Source organism: Carassius carassius, chromosome 11 (assembly GCF_963082965.1).
Source record: "Carassius carassius chromosome 11, fCarCar2.1, whole genome shotgun sequence".
In the NCBI taxonomy this organism is placed as follows: Eukaryota; Metazoa; Chordata; class Actinopteri; order Cypriniformes; family Cyprinidae; genus Carassius; species Carassius carassius.
The window spans coordinates 11829280-11847042 of NC_081765.1; the positions used below are offsets into that span (position 1 = coordinate 11829280).

The 17763-nt window shown below is 36.0% G+C and overlaps 1 pseudogene; it reads left to right on the forward strand.

Annotated features, from left to right (window-relative positions):
- The window catches only part of LOC132152577 (partitioning defective 3 homolog B-like), a 340755-nt pseudogene that overhangs the window by 29811 nt on the left and 293181 nt on the right, over positions 1–17763 (forward strand).

Here is a 17763-nt window from a genome sequence, read left to right on the forward strand (position 1 = left end):
CATGTACACTCCATGTAAATAAGATAACGTAAACAATACGTGTGTCATCCCACAAACAAAAAATAAGCCATCATCTCTGATCACCATTTATGGCATACATTATATTATGTATTTACGGGATTTGTACATGTATTGTAGATCATCAACATCAAATATACATGGAACCTTTTTGACAAATTCTGATCATATAATGTAATTATATTGCTCACATAATGAGCAATGGATAAATGTCACAAGACAAAATATCAACTCAACTGACAGAGACCTTGAAATTAAAATGTTGAGTTTTGCAGTTAAGTTTTTTGTGGAGCAGTGAGCTGTTGGCAGTTTCTTCTCTTAAACAGGTATCAGTAAATTATGTTACACTGTTTAACACTGTTATATTTTATACAAAGAAATGATTAACATACCTGGGCAACCAGTTGTTCCAGAAGTTCATCCAAGTTGTTCCACCTTCCCTGTCTTGCTTTGGCTCTGTACATCTTTAGCAACCCCTGGGTGTGATTGCCCAGCGTTGTCAGTAATGTTGACTTCAGGTCAATACGGTTGATGGGGAAGAATTCAGCACAAACCTGTGGGTAATGAAAGATTCAGAAGCAAACAATTAAAAGCAAAGCAAATAATTTCCTAGCCTAAATTATCAGTCACTCTGTGATAGCAAAAGCACAAGTTGTCAAGACTAGCTGTCTGTTACAGTCAATTATCATATATATCATAAGCCAAAATGCAAATGGAATTTGAAAATATTGACCATTAAAAATATTAAACGGAAACATGTAAGAGTTGGCAAACTGATAACGTTAAACAGCTTACAAAATTCTGGTAACATTAGCAGCTATTCGATTTCGTGTTAGCACAACTTTTTATTTATTAATTTATTTTTATCAGACTGACATGTTATTTCACTCTTGCAAATTGAGGCTTTGTGCAAAGTACTAGCTGCTAACATGAAGGCACACATGCTTTGAATGCCAACTAACTGTTAGAACTAACGTTAGCCTAAATTATCCAGCCGTTGAATTATCAGTCACTCTGTAATAGCAAAAGCGCAAGTTGTCAAGACTGTTCAACATAATATTTTTTGTGCAAAGTTAAAAGTTCTGTCCAAACAATTATTTATTTTCTCTTGATGAACATTTTGTAGTACAGTCATGGAAATCATGCAATCATTGACCAAACATATTTTTCTTTTTTGACAAAACCATTATGTTGAGCCAACATGTATTTCCTCATTTGTACAACTTTTTGCATCAGTAATTTTTTACAGTGCAGTGGAGATCTTTACAGTTCTGTCTCTGTCTGTATCTTTTTTTTTTCACTCTGTCTTACTCTTGCTGTCTGCTTTTTTCTATGTGATGATGAGACCAACTCAGAACAGTGGTTTCTTAAATCCATAGCCATGGTTCAGTTCAGTATTTTTGGGTGATTACATCTGAATTTAATTCCTGCTTGTGGAAGAACTTCATTCTTATTTCAGTATAATGAAAAGAAAGGTAATAATCTTATAATACAGGAAGTCATATAGGAACAAAAGAGTATATAATGTGTCCGCACCAAGAGTCTCCTGGTGGATGTTGTAATTAACACATTTAGTTCTTCAAACAATGTATTTCTGAAATATTGTGTTGAATCTGATGAAATATATATTTTTAAATTTATATTATATTATATTATATTATATTATATTATATTATATTATATTATATTATATTATATTATATTATATTATATTATATTATATCAGATCAGATCAGATCAGATCAGATCATATATCATATTATATCATATTATATTATTACTGTTCAAAGGTTTAAATGAAAGTCTCTCATGCACACCAAGCATTTATTGTTAAACAGTAATGATGAGTCATATTGTTACAGTTTGAAATAATTGTTTTCTATTGTATTATATTTTTAAAACATAATTGATTAATTTGATGGCAAAGCATCAGCATCATTACTCCAATTTCGAGTGTCACTTGATCCTTCAGAAATCATTCTAATAAGCTGATTTGATGCTCAAGAAAAATTTCTTATTATTTTATCAATGTTGAAAACATTGTTCATCAATGTTCAGGATTCTTTGATAAATGGAAAGTGCAGCAATTCTTTTATTTTTTGTAATATTTTTTATTTTTGGTAACATTATAAATGTATTTACTGTCACTTTTGATCAGTTTAATGCATCCTTGCTGAATAAAAATAGTAATAAAAAATAAAAAAAACAGACTGCTGGACTGTAGTTTTATATATTATATTATATTATATTATATTATATTATATTATATTATATTATATTATATTATATTATATTATATTATATTATAGTTGATGTATAATATTGCATGAAATCAAAAATTTTGGAATTTTCTTTTTTTTTTTTCAGAGGAAAACAGGCAGAACAGTATATAAAAATTGTATCAGTCAGTGTTTCTGTATTGGTTCTTTCCTAATATACAGTACTGTAGATCATTGCATTGTCAGAGCTCAGTACAGTGTTTAACACAATGTCCTTTCTTTCAGTTTACACAGCGCTTTATTAAACTTGTTTAGCAATGTCATGCCCATAAGCCTTCATATTGGAATCCTTCTACTGGATCATGACGTCATGTTCCTATGTTGGGCTGGTTGCTAGATGCAATTGACTGAATGGAGAGGAGCAGCACACAAGCCGTCTCTCTGAACAGCTGGAGGTCTTCAAGAGGAACTTTGTCTCCTTATAGTCACATTGAAAGCCAGGCCGAGGGGCAGCCGAAGGGGCTTTCATCCCGCTAGACCCTGTGCTTTAGTAGACAGTAGAAAGTTTTGGTTTAGGTTTGACTGAAGACCCAGAGATAAGTTCGGCTGGACACATTGCTGACCCCCTGCTTTTAAAGGCATTTTAAACTATTGATGGGAAGCAACAGGTCTGGAAATGCATGCGCGGCGTGCTTGAGGGAGGCAGCAGACTGAAATTTACACAGCTTCATATCAGAGCCTCTGACACCCAGACAGCCGCTGTTTGCTGTGCAGAAAAAGAACAAAATATTCCTTTAAACCTTCTTGAAACGCTGTCAGCTTTTTTTCTTCCCTCACTCTCTCAGGGTGCTTGACGTGCCCCTGCTCCACTGGAGTGTGAATAAGTGAGATGTAAACTGTGTTTAACTCCGGGGTCAGAGTCAACTACAGCTCCTGAGCCGGAAGAATGCAACTGATTAAACAACAAACACTCATGTCCAGTCATGAAACGCAGCACACTGGGCTTAAGCGGAACAATTATCAACATCACAACACATTTGATGTCCATAATATGATGTATTGCTATGAGACAGATTATATTAAGTGAGGAGTATTTTGTTCCAACTAAACAGCCGTTGTGGCCAATGCAACTCCAAATGTACAAAAACAAATGAATTAGTTTAAATAATGAGCATGTCTTCCACACGGTTTTCTCTTTATGGTTCTCCAGGAGGAATATTTACACCGTGTAACATTATAAATGTCTTTTCTTGCACTTTGATCAATTTAATGCATCATTACTGAATAAAAGTAGTAAAATCCTGCCTGAAACGTTTGTATGCATATTTAACAATAAATAATTATAAACAATGAATTTACATATATTTCAAAAGTATGTATATATAATGTGGTAAAAAAAAAATACTATACACGTTCGTAGCAGTATATAAAATATATATTGTAATGTTTTTTTATATATTTAATTTTGTGTGTCTGGTGCGGAGCAGTAGCGATTCTGCTCTTGGACCTCCTCAGATGGAAGATGGGAACGGCAGAGCCATGGTAAGACTACACTGACACACTCCTCAATGCTCTTTTAGAGTCCTGATCTCATGTCATCACATTAGAATGTAACATTATTTTACATCAATATTGTGTCTAATGTTTAATCAATATACAGTATGCTGCTATAAATACTTACAGCCTTACTGAAAATGCCATCTAAACATGACATACATGCTCATATAGCAGTTAAAAGCACCACACTGCATCCTATTGATCTTGTAAGATCAACACAGAGATATGTTTTCCTGCTCTTTTTGCCCATCCACTCATCGTGACTGCATAATCAAACTGATCTACACGAAACAACCAGCTCGAACCAAACTGGTCTAATAATGTTCATCATTCATTTTGGAAAATTTCTTGATCACTGAGATTTTTCCAAATATATTAAACACTGGGTGCAAATTAAACCTGGATAAATGTTGAGTTACAATGCATTTTAAATGTATTTATGTACATGTTAAAGCTGCAGTGTGAGTTTTCCAAAGCCACAACTGGTGTTCACTGCTGTTTTCAAACACGTTTCCAGACACACATCACCTTTAAAATAATATTCAGCTGAAAACATACTTAAACCAAAGGGTTCTCTGCAGATTATTAATGCAAAAGGTTTTTTTGTGTGGTTATTTTGCAGAATGTCTCAAGGTTTCCATTAAAGCTTCCAGACTGAAACCAGCAGCGAGACATTGATTCACTATTTTGTGTTCTTTCATAAGTGTCCCTTCTCTTTTGTTGCATTTTCAATCATTTGCTCACTTTTTTTCCCTTCTCCTTCTATAAAATGCTTATCTAGAATAGCCTCAATGTTCTGATGAAATGGCGTTTGAGCCATACAGTGTGTTGAATGCATTTATGGGGCTTTGTGGAGTTAGTGAAGTATAGCCATTTGTTTCTCTCTTACGTGCTCTCTCTCCCCCCTGGTCTGCTTAATGGACTGTCTCGCTCTCCCCCCGCCTGCTTAATGGACTGGCTCAGAATAGATGGAGTTTTTTATGATTACCACTCTGCTCATTGAGAGCTTTTTATTGGAACATCGTGGATGGCTTTAATGCACTTCACCTCTCTTTCTTTCGCTCCTTTCTGTCTGTCCTCATTCTCACTCTGAATTTCTTTTTATTGTGTTTCTTTTTGCTTTACTCTGTTCCCTTTTCTCTTGCTCTGTACCTCACCACAGGTTTACAACCAGTTGTATATAGGTTTGTGTGAGTTTGTGAAAAGAAAGTCCTGTTGTTTGCTTAGTCTCCTAGTGCACCTAGATTTAAGGCCTGCTCGCACAAAGTAATGGAACAAAGTGACACATAACAGACTATTTTTGAAAAATGCTTTTTCACACTGAGGCCATGAATGTGATAAAAACATTCTGGCCAGTATTATATTAGTATTTTATACTATTATCGTTCTTATTATTTACTTTATTTACATTGCCTTTTCATTGTTATATTTTCAGTTCTACTTTTTAGTCTTTTTTTGCTAATTTATTTGATTTCTTTTTTAATATTTCTTTTGAAATTGAACAGTTTCAGTTTATATTTTCATTTACTAATTTTAGTGCTTTGTTATTTTAGTTGGTGGCCAATGCAACATTTCAAATTTTTGTTTAGTTAAAAATTTTATTTATTTAATTATGTTTGCAATGATTAAATATTATATTATTAGTAATTACAATTATTTTTAATATATTTTTTAATTATATAGAAAATATATTTTTTAATTTATATATATATATAATTTGTTATTTTATAATATATATTTTTCCCCTAGTTTTGTATTTGATCTGATAGATATGGTTTTCTCTGAGAACTTGATTATGTTCTGTACTTCGAGGGTCATGCTGGAGATATTTCTACACTAATAAGTGTAGTTTAAATCTTTGAATAAAAAAATAATAAATGAATAAATAAAAAAATTTGTCTAGAATTTTTTAATTTAGCAAAGAAAGACAAAAATCAGTTTGCTTAGAAAAAGGTTACTTTTTTGTCTGAATGAGCACAACATCTTTAACATCTTGCCATACTGAACTTTGACACTCTGCAAACAGGCTTTTTCATGTAGCAGTGTCTGAGTGACTGGTACAAGTGGCCGGCAACACCCTGGAAATTAATCTCTGTTACTCTGAATGGTTTTAGGTCCTGTGTTTGATTTATTGAAGGTCTGTGTGTTCTCCATGCCTGTTATTAGCTGAGATCAGAGCAGATGCATTCCTTCAGGATCAGGTAGCGTGGAGGGGCTTTTGGATAATTGATATGTCTGATGAGAAATGTTTCTTTTGTCTGCACACCCTCAGACTGACAGGAAACCTGCGGCATGACACAAAACTTCAACACAACCTGACAGATAAAACTTCAGTATCAAGATGAATGAGGTTATCCTTTTTCCTCTGAGGTCCGAAGACCCCAAGCATCTTACACCCCTAGCTGTCCCTGAAGGGTTAAGGGAACTCCCTCTCTTTCCGGGTGAGGGGAATGTAAAGCGGACAGCGGAACAACAAGAGTATAATGTGCTCACGCTCACACACCTTTATCGGTGTTCTGGAACGCTCATGCAACCTGACTCCTGTGCTTCAGCCTCAGTCTCTGTCTACAAGACCTTTGCTCTCTTCCTTTTGTTGGTTCAGCCTTCATCCTTAGATATTCATTACACATTAAAGTAGTTTTCTTGGGTGCCGTCCCCATTTCATCTTCTCTTACGCTGCCCCATGCTTCCTTCATCTCTCCCTTCATTGCTTGTGTATCATTTAGCAGCTGGCTGACTCCTGTGTTTTCATTGGATTTAAGAAGCTTTATTTCCTGCAGGGCTTACAGCACCTGTGGCACATCAGAGATGGAGGTTCTCTGCTCTCTTTCTGTAAAACAAACACACAAACTTGCAGACGTATCTCTTTCACAGATGCACATACATGCAGATAATAGGTTGTGCAGTGGAATATGGAAAATGTAATTGGGCCAGATGGTGGGTTGCTGCCTTTACAGTTTCACCTTGTTATGATGTGTGCATAGGGTAGTATTGCATTGCTAGACTTTTGACTAATAATATAAAGGTCCAAATTGCAGACAACATCTCCTTGCCAAAATTTGACAGGTTGAGATCATGTGACGTGAAAAAGTGACCATCCACAGTTTTTTTTTTGTTTTTATTATTATTATTATTATTATTTTTTTTTTTTAAAGATTATACCAGCTTAAAAAATTAGAAAATAAAATATTTAAAGGAATCTAGAAGAAAAAAGATTTCTGGACAATTATGTGACACAGACTGGAGTATTCCATGACATTTTCCATGACAGGAATAAATTACATAAAAAAAAGATTATAATAGAAAACAGTTATTCAAAGTCATAGTGATATTTAACAATATTACTGTATTGTTAAAGTGCCACAAGGATCCGTCCTAGGTCCCCTTCTATTTTCAATATACATGTTGCCCCTTGGTAATATTATTAGAAAATACGGAATTAGCTTCCACTGTTATGCTGATGATACTCAGCTATATATCTCAATGAGACCAGATGAAACCTCTAAATTATCTAAGCTAACAGAGTGTGTTAAAAATGTAAAAGATTGGATGACCAATAATTTTCTCCAATTAAATTCAGATAAGACAGAGATATTAATTATTGGACCAAAAAACACTACACAGAATCTGGTAGATTACAATCTGCAACTACAACCCGAATTCCGGAAAAGTTGGGACGTTTTTTAAATTTTAATAAAATGAAAACTAAAAGACTTTCAAATCACATGAGCCAATATTTTATTCACAATAGAACATAGATAACATAGCAAATGTTTAAACTGAGAAAGTTTACAATTTTATGCACAAAATGAGCTCATTTCAATTTTGATTTCTGCTACAGGTCTCAAAATAGTTGGGACGGGGCATGTTTACCATGGTGTAGCATCTCCTTTTCTTTTCAAAACAGTTTGAAGACGTCTGGGCATTGAGGCTATGAGTTGCTGGAGTTTTTCTGTTGGAATTTGGTCCCATTCTTGCCTTATATAGATTTCCAGCTGCTGAAGAGTTCATGGTCGTCTTTGACGTATTTTTCGTTTAATGATGCACCAAATGTTCTCTATAGGTGAAAGATCTGGACTGCAGGCAGGCCAGGTTAGCACCCGGACTCTTCTACGACGAAGCCATGCTGTTGTTATAGCTGCAGTATGTGGTTTTGCATTGTCCTGCTGAAATAAACAAGGCCTTCCCTGAAATAGACGTTGTTTGGAGGGAAGCATATGTTGCTCTAAAACCTTTATATACTTTTCAGCATTCACAGAGCCTTCCAAAACATGCAAGCTGCCCATACCGTATGCATTTATGCACCCCCATACCATCAGAGATGCTGGCTTTTGAACTGAACGCTGATAACATGCTGGAAGGTCTCCCTCCTCTTTAGCCCGGAGAACACGGCGTCCGTGATTTCCAACAAGAATGTCAAATTTGGACTCGTCTGACCATAAAACACTATTCCACTTTGAAATAGTCCATTTTAAATGAGCCTTGGCCCACAGGACACGACGGTGCTTCTGGACCATGTTCACATATGGCTTCCTTTTTGCATGATAGAGCTTTAGTTGGCATCTGCTGATGGCACGGCGGATTGTGTTTACCGACAGTGGTTTCTGAAAGTATTCCTGGGCCCATTTAGTAATGTCATTGACACAATCATGCCGATGAGTGATGCAGTGTCGTCTGAGAGCCCGAAGACCACGGGCATCCAATAAAGGTCTCCGGCCTTGTCCCTTACGCACAGAGATTTCTCCAGTTTCTCTGAATCTTTTGATGATGTTATGCACTGTAGATGATGAGATTAGCAAAGCCTTTGCAATTTGACGTTGAGGAACATTGTTTTTAAAGTTTTCCACAATTTTTTTACGCAGTCTTTCACAGATTGGAGAGCCTCTGCCCATCTTTACTTCTGAGAGACTCTGCTTCTCTAAGACAAAGCTTTTATAGCTAATCATGTTACAGACCTGATATCAATTAACTAGATGTTCTCCCAGCTGAATCTTTTCAAAACTGCTTGCTTTTTTAGCCATTTGTTGCCCCCGTGCCAACTTTTTTGAGACCTGTAGCAGGCATTAAATTTTAAATGAGCTAATTAATTGGATAAAAGTGTAAAATTTCTCAGTTTAAACATTTGCTACGTTATCTATGTTCTATTGTGAATAAAATATTGGCTCATGTGATTTGAAATTCCTTTAGTTTTCATTTTATTAAAATTTAAAAAACGTCCCAACTTTTCCGGAATTCGGGTTGTAGACGGATGTACTGTTACTTCTTCTACAGTCAAAAATCTGGGTGTTATATTAGACAGCAACTTGTCTTTTGAAAATCATATTTCCCATGTTACAAAAACGGCATTCTTCCATCTTAGAAACATTGCCAAGCTACGAAACAAGTTGTCTGTTTCTGATGCAGAAAAGCTAGTTCATGCATTCATGACCTCTAGACTGGACAATTGTAATGCACTTCTAGGTGGTTGTCCTGCTTCTTCAATAAACAAGCTACAGGTAGTCCAAAATGCAATGGCTAGAGTCCTTACCAGGTCAAGAAAATATGATCATATTACCCCAATTTTACAGTCTCTGCACTGGCTACCTATTAAGTTCCATATCAGTTACAAATTATTATTACTTACCTATAAGGCCCTAAATGGTTTAGCTCCTACGTACCTAACTAGCCTTCTACCACGCTACAATCCATCACGCTCCCTAAGGTCACAAAATGCTGGACTTTTGGTAGTTCCTAGGATAGCAAAGTCCACTAAAGGAGGTAGAGCTTTTTCGCATTTGGCTTCCAAACTCTGGAATAGCCTTCATGATAATGTTCGGGGTTCAGACACAGTCTCTCTGTTTAAATCTAGATTAAAAACGCATCTCTTTCGCCAAGCATTTGAATAATGCATCTTAAATTGTGAGTATAGTTGTATCTGATCAAATTTGCATTCTTATTCTTTAGCTTGGGTTAAACTAATTAGTTTTACTTTGTTGGAACAGCAGCTATGCTAATAATGTCTCTATTTGTTTCTATGTTTTGCCACGGGATTTACATCCCATGGTAACTAGGATTTACACAAGCTCCAGTCTGGATCCAGAACACCTGAGAAGAGATGATGCTGACCCTCAGAGGACCCCAAATGATGCTAACCCTGAATCAACAACAGAACTAACAAATATTGCTACAAGTGTGACTGCATCATGTAATAATTATTAATTATTAATAATATTAATAATGTTCACATACGTGCACAAACTGACAGTCACCACTTACAAGCTATTATTAAATATTGTAGAAACATAATTTTCTATAAAATTGCTTTGTAACGATTTGTATTGTAAAATGTGCTATACAAATAAACTTGAATTGAATTGAATTGAATTACTTTTGATCAAATAAATACTGCCTTGGTGAGCAAAAGATACTTAAAAAACAACAACAACAACAATAAGATTGCCATGTGCATATGGTAGTTGAATGGAAAAAAGAAAAGCAAAAAAAGTGTATAAAATTTTGTTTTCTGTCCATGCAAAAGTAATAAGTTCTGATTACCTCACAGATGCCAATAACCTGCCAAAAGTGATTATGAAGAGTTCAGATGCAAAAGCCTCTAAGTGCCATCTGAAATTTTCATCTAAATTTTGGATTTTTATCAAGCTCCTATGCTTAGGTTGAGTCATTTTACTTTAATGGCAATGTGCAGGTCCTTTTCCAGGCTATTAAAGTGAAATAACTGAACATAAATATAGGAGCCTGAAAAAAATCCTAAGTTTAGATGAAAATTTCAGATGGCATTTAGAGGCTTTTGCATCTGAACTCTTCAGTTGTTCTTCAGCACTGTATAATGTGTATATTGGGTCTTATTCATGAAACACAACACAAAATATTTGTGTAGGTTGTTCATAAACACATTCTTATGTAAATTGATTGGGAGAATGTGCTTAGCAAATGCTCTGCATTTTAGAGAGTTCATGTCTCATGTTATTTCAAACTGTGGTTTGGTCCCAGTGGCAGTTTATGGCCTTGAAAGTATGATCTTGTAAGAAAAGTCACTTGAGCTCAACATAGAGGAAAGTCTAGCCATTTCAGACAAAACACTGAATATCTTAAAAAAGATATAATACTGTTCACAAACTTTGGAAAACAAGTCAAACAAACAATTCATTTTGGAACTGGCAGTTTCAGTCTCTTACAGTGCTCTTACTGTTTTTGTGTGCTGCGAGATCGTGTCATCTGAGGCTATATTGAAGAGTATTCATTCCATAATATTGCTGTGTACCTTCCTGCACTTGCACATTTCACACATTGTTATCTAAATTCATTTTAAGAGTCATATTTTTCCATTTGAAATCATAACTCCATAGGATGGGAGATGGCAGTTCTACAGGTATTTGTCATGAGAGACAGATACTCCTCAGGGATATATTTGTCCTGTGTGTCCTAGTCTATTTTTATGCCCTCTGAACATCCCATAAAAATCAACAAGTTATAATTAATAATTAATTCCTTACATTTATATAGCGCTTTTCTAGGCACTCAAAGCACTTTACATAGTCAGGGGGTATCTCCTCATTCACCACCAGTGTGCAGCATCTACCTGGATGATGCGATGGCAGCCATATTGCACCAGAACGCCCACCACACACCAGCTTACTGGTGGAGAGGAGAGAGCGTGATGAAGCCAATCAGCGGATATGGGGATTGTTAGGAGGCCATGATGGTCAGAGGCCAATGGCCGAATTTAGCCAGGATTCCGAGGTCACACCTCTACTCTTTTCGAAAGACATCCTGGGATTTTTAATGACCACAGAGAGTCAGGACCTCGGTTTAACGTCTCATCGGAAGGACTGTGCTTGTTGACAGTATAGTGTCCCCATCACTACACTGGGGCGCTAGGACCCACACAGACCACAGGGTGAGCACCCCCTGCTGGCCTGCTGGTTATGTGGATTTGTTGTTTTTTCTTTGCTGGTTGTTATGATGGTGGTCCGAGTGTCAACCCAAGGACCTTACCCTGCAGTCCCACTGGCCATCTCAGTGTTTCCAAGAGGGTCAGCCGCCGCACACCCCTCTCATTTGTTGGTGTTCATAGTGAAGTCCAGTGTCCAGTGGCAAAGACCACAGTTTTTAAGTAAAATAAACATTTATAACCTTTTGGTTTTGCTTTGATATGGTGTTTTTATTTATTTTTGTTTTGTGTGTTTTGTTCAGTTTTGTTTGTTTTTGTGGGAGATGCAAAGCTCAGATGACTACTCAAAAAGTTTGTTTTGCTTTTTTTTGTGTGGGAGATGAAAAAGCTCAGACTATTGTTTTTTTATTATTATTATTATTATTGTTTTTATTATTATTATTTATTTTATGCAAAGATATGGAGAAAGTAAAGCTTAAAGAACTGCTTGCAAAAAATTACCAGCAAAATATAGTTTTTGAATTTGTGTTTTGTCAAAACATTACATATTCTTACTGACCCAAACCCTTTGAATACTGTGCTATATATATGGCAGTTGTTCATGCAAAAGTAATATGTGCTGGTTAATTCACAGTTGACACTAACCTGCAAAACTACTAATTGCTCCTTTTGTGTTTTATGTGTATTGTTTTTTATATACAGTACATAGCAGGGTGGAAAAAGTAATTCACAGAGGACTAATCTTAAAAAAAATATTTACTAGCTCTAAATTCACAAATTCTTTTTTTAAATTGCAAAATGCCTAGCAATCTCACTTTACAATATAATGGGCATTCCTCCACTCCTTTATCCAGCAGGATTTGTAGCGCAGGTTCAGCTCTTACAGCACGCTCTAGAATATCAGTAATGCTGAGTGACTGGCATAGTCGAACCCCTCACATCTTGACTCTGTTTTCACTGTGTTAAACTTAAATGAAGAAATATGGCTGTATTAGTTACACATAAATCTCAGCCATGAAAATTAATGTGTGATGTCACTGCAATGGTAGTTAAAGACCACAGGTGACATTTTGACCTCAGCTCACACAGAACGACAGAATGTGTAATGCATGTGTGTGCATAAAATGCACATAAATCAGTGTAGGGAAGAATATAAGACTAAAACCTTAAATTGTTATGATTAATCTGACATTACAGTAACATATATAGCCGTTATTGATTTTTGCTAACTGTTCAATGAAACTGTTTTATGTTTACAACATAAAATAGCATTTTTAGAATTTGTTACATTTTTTTCGTAGTGCATATCTTTGATACTATTTTCCATTTTTACATGATGAATATGTCACATATATATATGTCAATATATATATGAAATATGCATCATGTAAAAATGGAAAATAGTATATATATATATATATATATATTAGTGGTGGGCCGTTATCGGCGTTAACGTGCTGCGTTAATGGGAGACTCTTATCGGGCAATAAAAAAAATATTGCCGTTAATCTATTCTCAAAGTTGGGTTGAGAGCTGGGTCTATACTCGGCAAGCTATGATGACTTTCACCTTGATATTTTAGCGCAGATGTATACCTAGCCGAATCTGTAGGGGGCAAGAACGAGTCTTTAAACCTGTGTGTATGCCTATTGTGAAATTACCACATCAAACGTGACGTGCTTACATGGATGCAGCTGAAGCCGCCGGGTTTGCTTCAGGGAATTATTATTTTTTTTAAGAAGCTTCCCAGGGGCGGATCTAGAAAAATATTGATGGGGTAGCGAGAAGGGGGCAGGAATTTTTGAGGGGTGGCAACATATGGCAGACGTATATATACTGAATTTAGTCACAGTTATCACAGTTTGATGATAAAAAAGTATATGTGCAAACTAAAAAAGGGCACAGGCTATCATTTACAAACGTAATCTCATGCAATCAATGTCTTGCATTTGAAACAGTTCATAAAAGGAATAAGTGACCATACCCCATAAGCACCACCACACTCATTAATGCATACAGTATGCATCGACATGTAATTAAGAGCGTTATAAAAGGTTCAGTGTTATCAATATGTCAATTTATTATAAGAAACACAAGACTTTAATAGCCAATGACATTGACAGATGGGGAGACTCAACTGATTTTCTACTCTTTACTCAACCAGTCAAGAGCTACATTTAGCCTTAGATGTTATATGAATATGGTCCCTGAGGCATAGGTTTTATTAGCTGACAATAATAATAAATAAATAAATAAACATTATAGCCACAAATACAAATGTACTTTTAGAAATTGCTTTTGAAAAATATGGTGTTATTGGTTTGGCAAGATTAAATTAAAACTCTATCTATGAAAACTTGTGTGATATTCCTTTAAAATAACGTTTTACTAAATCTTTTTTTAAGTATATTTTACTGTGCAATTTCTTACATAATTTCTTTGAGTTAGATAAAACTTTTATTTTGGTGAGTTGTAGACAGAGTTTCTGTGTTTTTAATAAACTATTATTATTAGCTAATAGGCCTACTTGACGTATAGCATACTCTTCTGTGCAATAGTACTATATTTCTGTTTGAATTTCTTCAAGTTATACCGAAATTTTATTTTGACAGGTTGTCATAAAGACATTGCCGTTTCTGTCAGTCTGTGTATACGTTACGAATGAATGACGATCGTTTTATCAAATGAAATGGTGAAATCCTCTCATAGTGGAGTGAAGATATAGTGAAGAGCTGAAAACACCACGCGTGCTTCAGTGTGTGTGTGTAGTAGAGCACACATTCCCAGAGACGTGTATTAACAACACCTTCAGGGCTGCTGCTGGCCAAATGGGTGCCCTAAGCAGGATTGTATTGTTGTGCCCCCCTTCCTCAAATATGAAGGAAAAAAAAAACACCTACTATAGGGGTGAAAAAATAACTTTAATCAAATAAAAAAACTAAATTAATAAATTGTATTATTTACAAATTACAATTGTAGCTCTCGACATTTACCTATGGCTATAACTTTATTATGACTCTAATTTATTTTATAGTCTCAAGCATAAGGAAATTAACCAGTTTTACCATGGTTTATTTTTGTAAGGGTTGTGATATGCATGTTTTTTGTTGAAAAAATTATAAAGGCTGTGTCGTCTATAGCAACAAGGTGGCCAAAAATAAAAGATTAAGTGAATATTTGAATTAAATGTTTGGTGAGTAGCCTACACAAGGATTTGATTGTCCTGTAAGTGTAACAGCAGCAATTACATGGCATTTGTAAAAACATGTACATAAATTGTTTATTTTGTATTTGCCTACATCATGTATTTTAACAGTGTTATTATTAACCAATCATTATTGCCTCATTGTTTTTTATATAATGCATTTTAAGTCATTTCAAATGCTATTGATGGCTTACGTCTGTTTTTATAGCAACAACATCAAAAAAATATTACAGTATATACTTCTTTGTAAATTATTATTTGAAGTAACAAAACCATGGTTAATTTGCAGTTACCATGGCTACAAGAAGGATGATTTGTGGTGTTATTATTAAAACCATGGGTAATTTTCGTAAGGGAACCTGAAAAAAAAAAGTTTCACAGGAATGTGCCTGAAAGTGATAAACGGACCTTGTTTTTACCTAAATGATTTATAATTTATTTTAATATATATTAAAAATGTATAAGGTGTGCATTGTAGCTGACACCTAAATGAACACATTACAATTGTTTTATGACTTGCAAGTCTTTCTCCTCAAATGCTATTGAGCTTCAAATTTGAGCCCATGTGAAAAAGTAGCATAATAATTTACATATGATTTACAGTTTATTTTAATAAATATCAAACATTCAATTCAATTGTGCATTATAACTGACACCTAAATTAACAATTACATTACAATTAAAGTTTTCCAAACAAATTTTTATAACTGTAAGTCATTCTCCTAAAATGCTACTGACGTTAGAAAAGTGTATACCAATATCGCATGGAACTTTAGAGACGGTCCCTACATTTAAAACTCTCGAACGTCCAACGGCAAGCCAACTTTATGCCTGTGTTTTTTGTTTTTTTTTTGTTTTTTTTTCTCTGCGCCTGGTTGCTGATGTCCTTTACCCGGGCGTAGATGTTCATCCATCAATTAAGAACATTCAATCGCAAACATGAGGTGCGAGTATGGAAGCAAATGGGTAGCGATATTCAATTTGGAATGTAATATGCAAAATGACAATGCAATATGTAAAATGACAATGCATTTCTGTATTTACATTTACATTTTCCAATACATTTGTGCAACGTTTGGTGCAAAATGAAAATGAAAATTAAATTACATAATTTCCATTTGCCGTTTCATACACCAGTTTTAATATGTATAATGAATACTAATTTTAACGCTTTATAAGTTGCAAAATTAAAATGAAAATGTATTACAGAAATGATTAGATATGTATAACATGTTCAAGCAAAAACTGTGGCAAAATTATCATTTAAATGCTATTTTTCTTAAATGCATTAACACTCACAGTCAAGACACTTCGATTGCATTTTCATTCAATGTCCCGCAATGAATGTAGCAAAATTCAATGTGCACATTGAAAATGCATTCCGAGCCGATCACGTGTCCGCCCCCTCCCGCCATGTCAATCACTGCGTGAACAAGGCGGGGCTTGCAGAAAGTCAGAGACTCAAATCTCAAGAAGAGGATTCAAGTGAGAGAACATGGACAAGACAGTTGGTCCGTGTACGTTTTGATAATTTCGGTTTATGGCTTCAATATTTCATTCGCACTTGTGGGTGGCGCTGAAGCGCTCCTTTCATCTGATTGGTCGAATCGCTCGACCTTCAGCACAGTCTTTTCATTCTTTCAGGCAGAATAAGAGTCAGTGCGAGTGCGGCACTGTAATGTCTGAAACCACCGCTCACTGTTAATTAGCATAATATTTGAATCAGATGATGCTGGCCACATAATTCACTGGTGATCTTCAAGCACAGAGTCAAGTCACTGGTGATCTTCAAGGACAGAGTCAAGTTACTGGTGATCTTCAAGGACAGAGTCAAGTCACTGGTGATCTTCAAGGACAGAGTCAAGTAACCGGTGCTCTTCAAGGACAGAGTCAAATCACCTGTGATCTTCAAGGACCAAGTCCAGTCACCGGGGATCTTCATGAACAAAGGCAAGTCACCATTGATCTTCATGAACAAATACAAGTCACCAATGATCTTCATGAACAAATGCAAGTCACCAATAATATTCATGAGCAGAGTCAAGTCAGCAGTGATCTTCTGGAACCCAGTAGAAACACCATGGGAGTACCAGAGTCTCGTCATTTCTCTGTGGAACTATGGGAGCTTCTCCACGTCTCTGCTGAACTACCAGAGCTGTTCCACGTTTCTGCTGAACTACCAGAGCCGTTCCACATTTCTGCTGAACTACCAGAGTCTCTCCTCGCCTCTGCGGAACTTCCAGAGCCTGGTCACGTCTCAGTCGAACTCTCTGAGCACCCGACTGATCCTGTTGTGGCCACGGAGGCTACCCTTAACTTGTTCATGTTCTTTGTTTCAGACTTGCCCAATCAGACTTGTCCTCCTGTTCATTCGACCATATGGATGTGGTGGTCTTCTGCTCCGCCCTGGGGGGCGTCTGGTTCGGACGCTCGGATGTGGTGGTCTTCACGTGATGTCCTTCTTGGACTTGTGTTTTTGTGTTTATTTTTTTTTTTTGTTCTTCTGTCTGTGTCTTTTTTTCTGTTTCCTCCTATGTACCTGGCCCTCTGTCCCTTCCCCTGATCCTCCGCCGGTCCACCACCCTCCTGGACTCCTTGTTTTGTGTTGCACTTCTCTTGTCTCTGTATTCCCGATTCTACCTGGTCCTCTTGTCTCTGTTTTCCACATTTTACCTGGACCTCCGTCCCTCCCCCTGGTCCTCCGCTGCTCCATCTCCCTCCTGGTCTCTTTGTGTTTTTGGTTTTCCCTTGGGTTCGGGTGGAGCATCTGGCAGCTGCTCCGTGGAGGAGGGGGTAATGTCATGCTGTCTAGCCTCTGTTTCCCTGGGTGTCCACTAGTGGGCTCACTTCCCCTTAGGCACTTCACCGTAGGC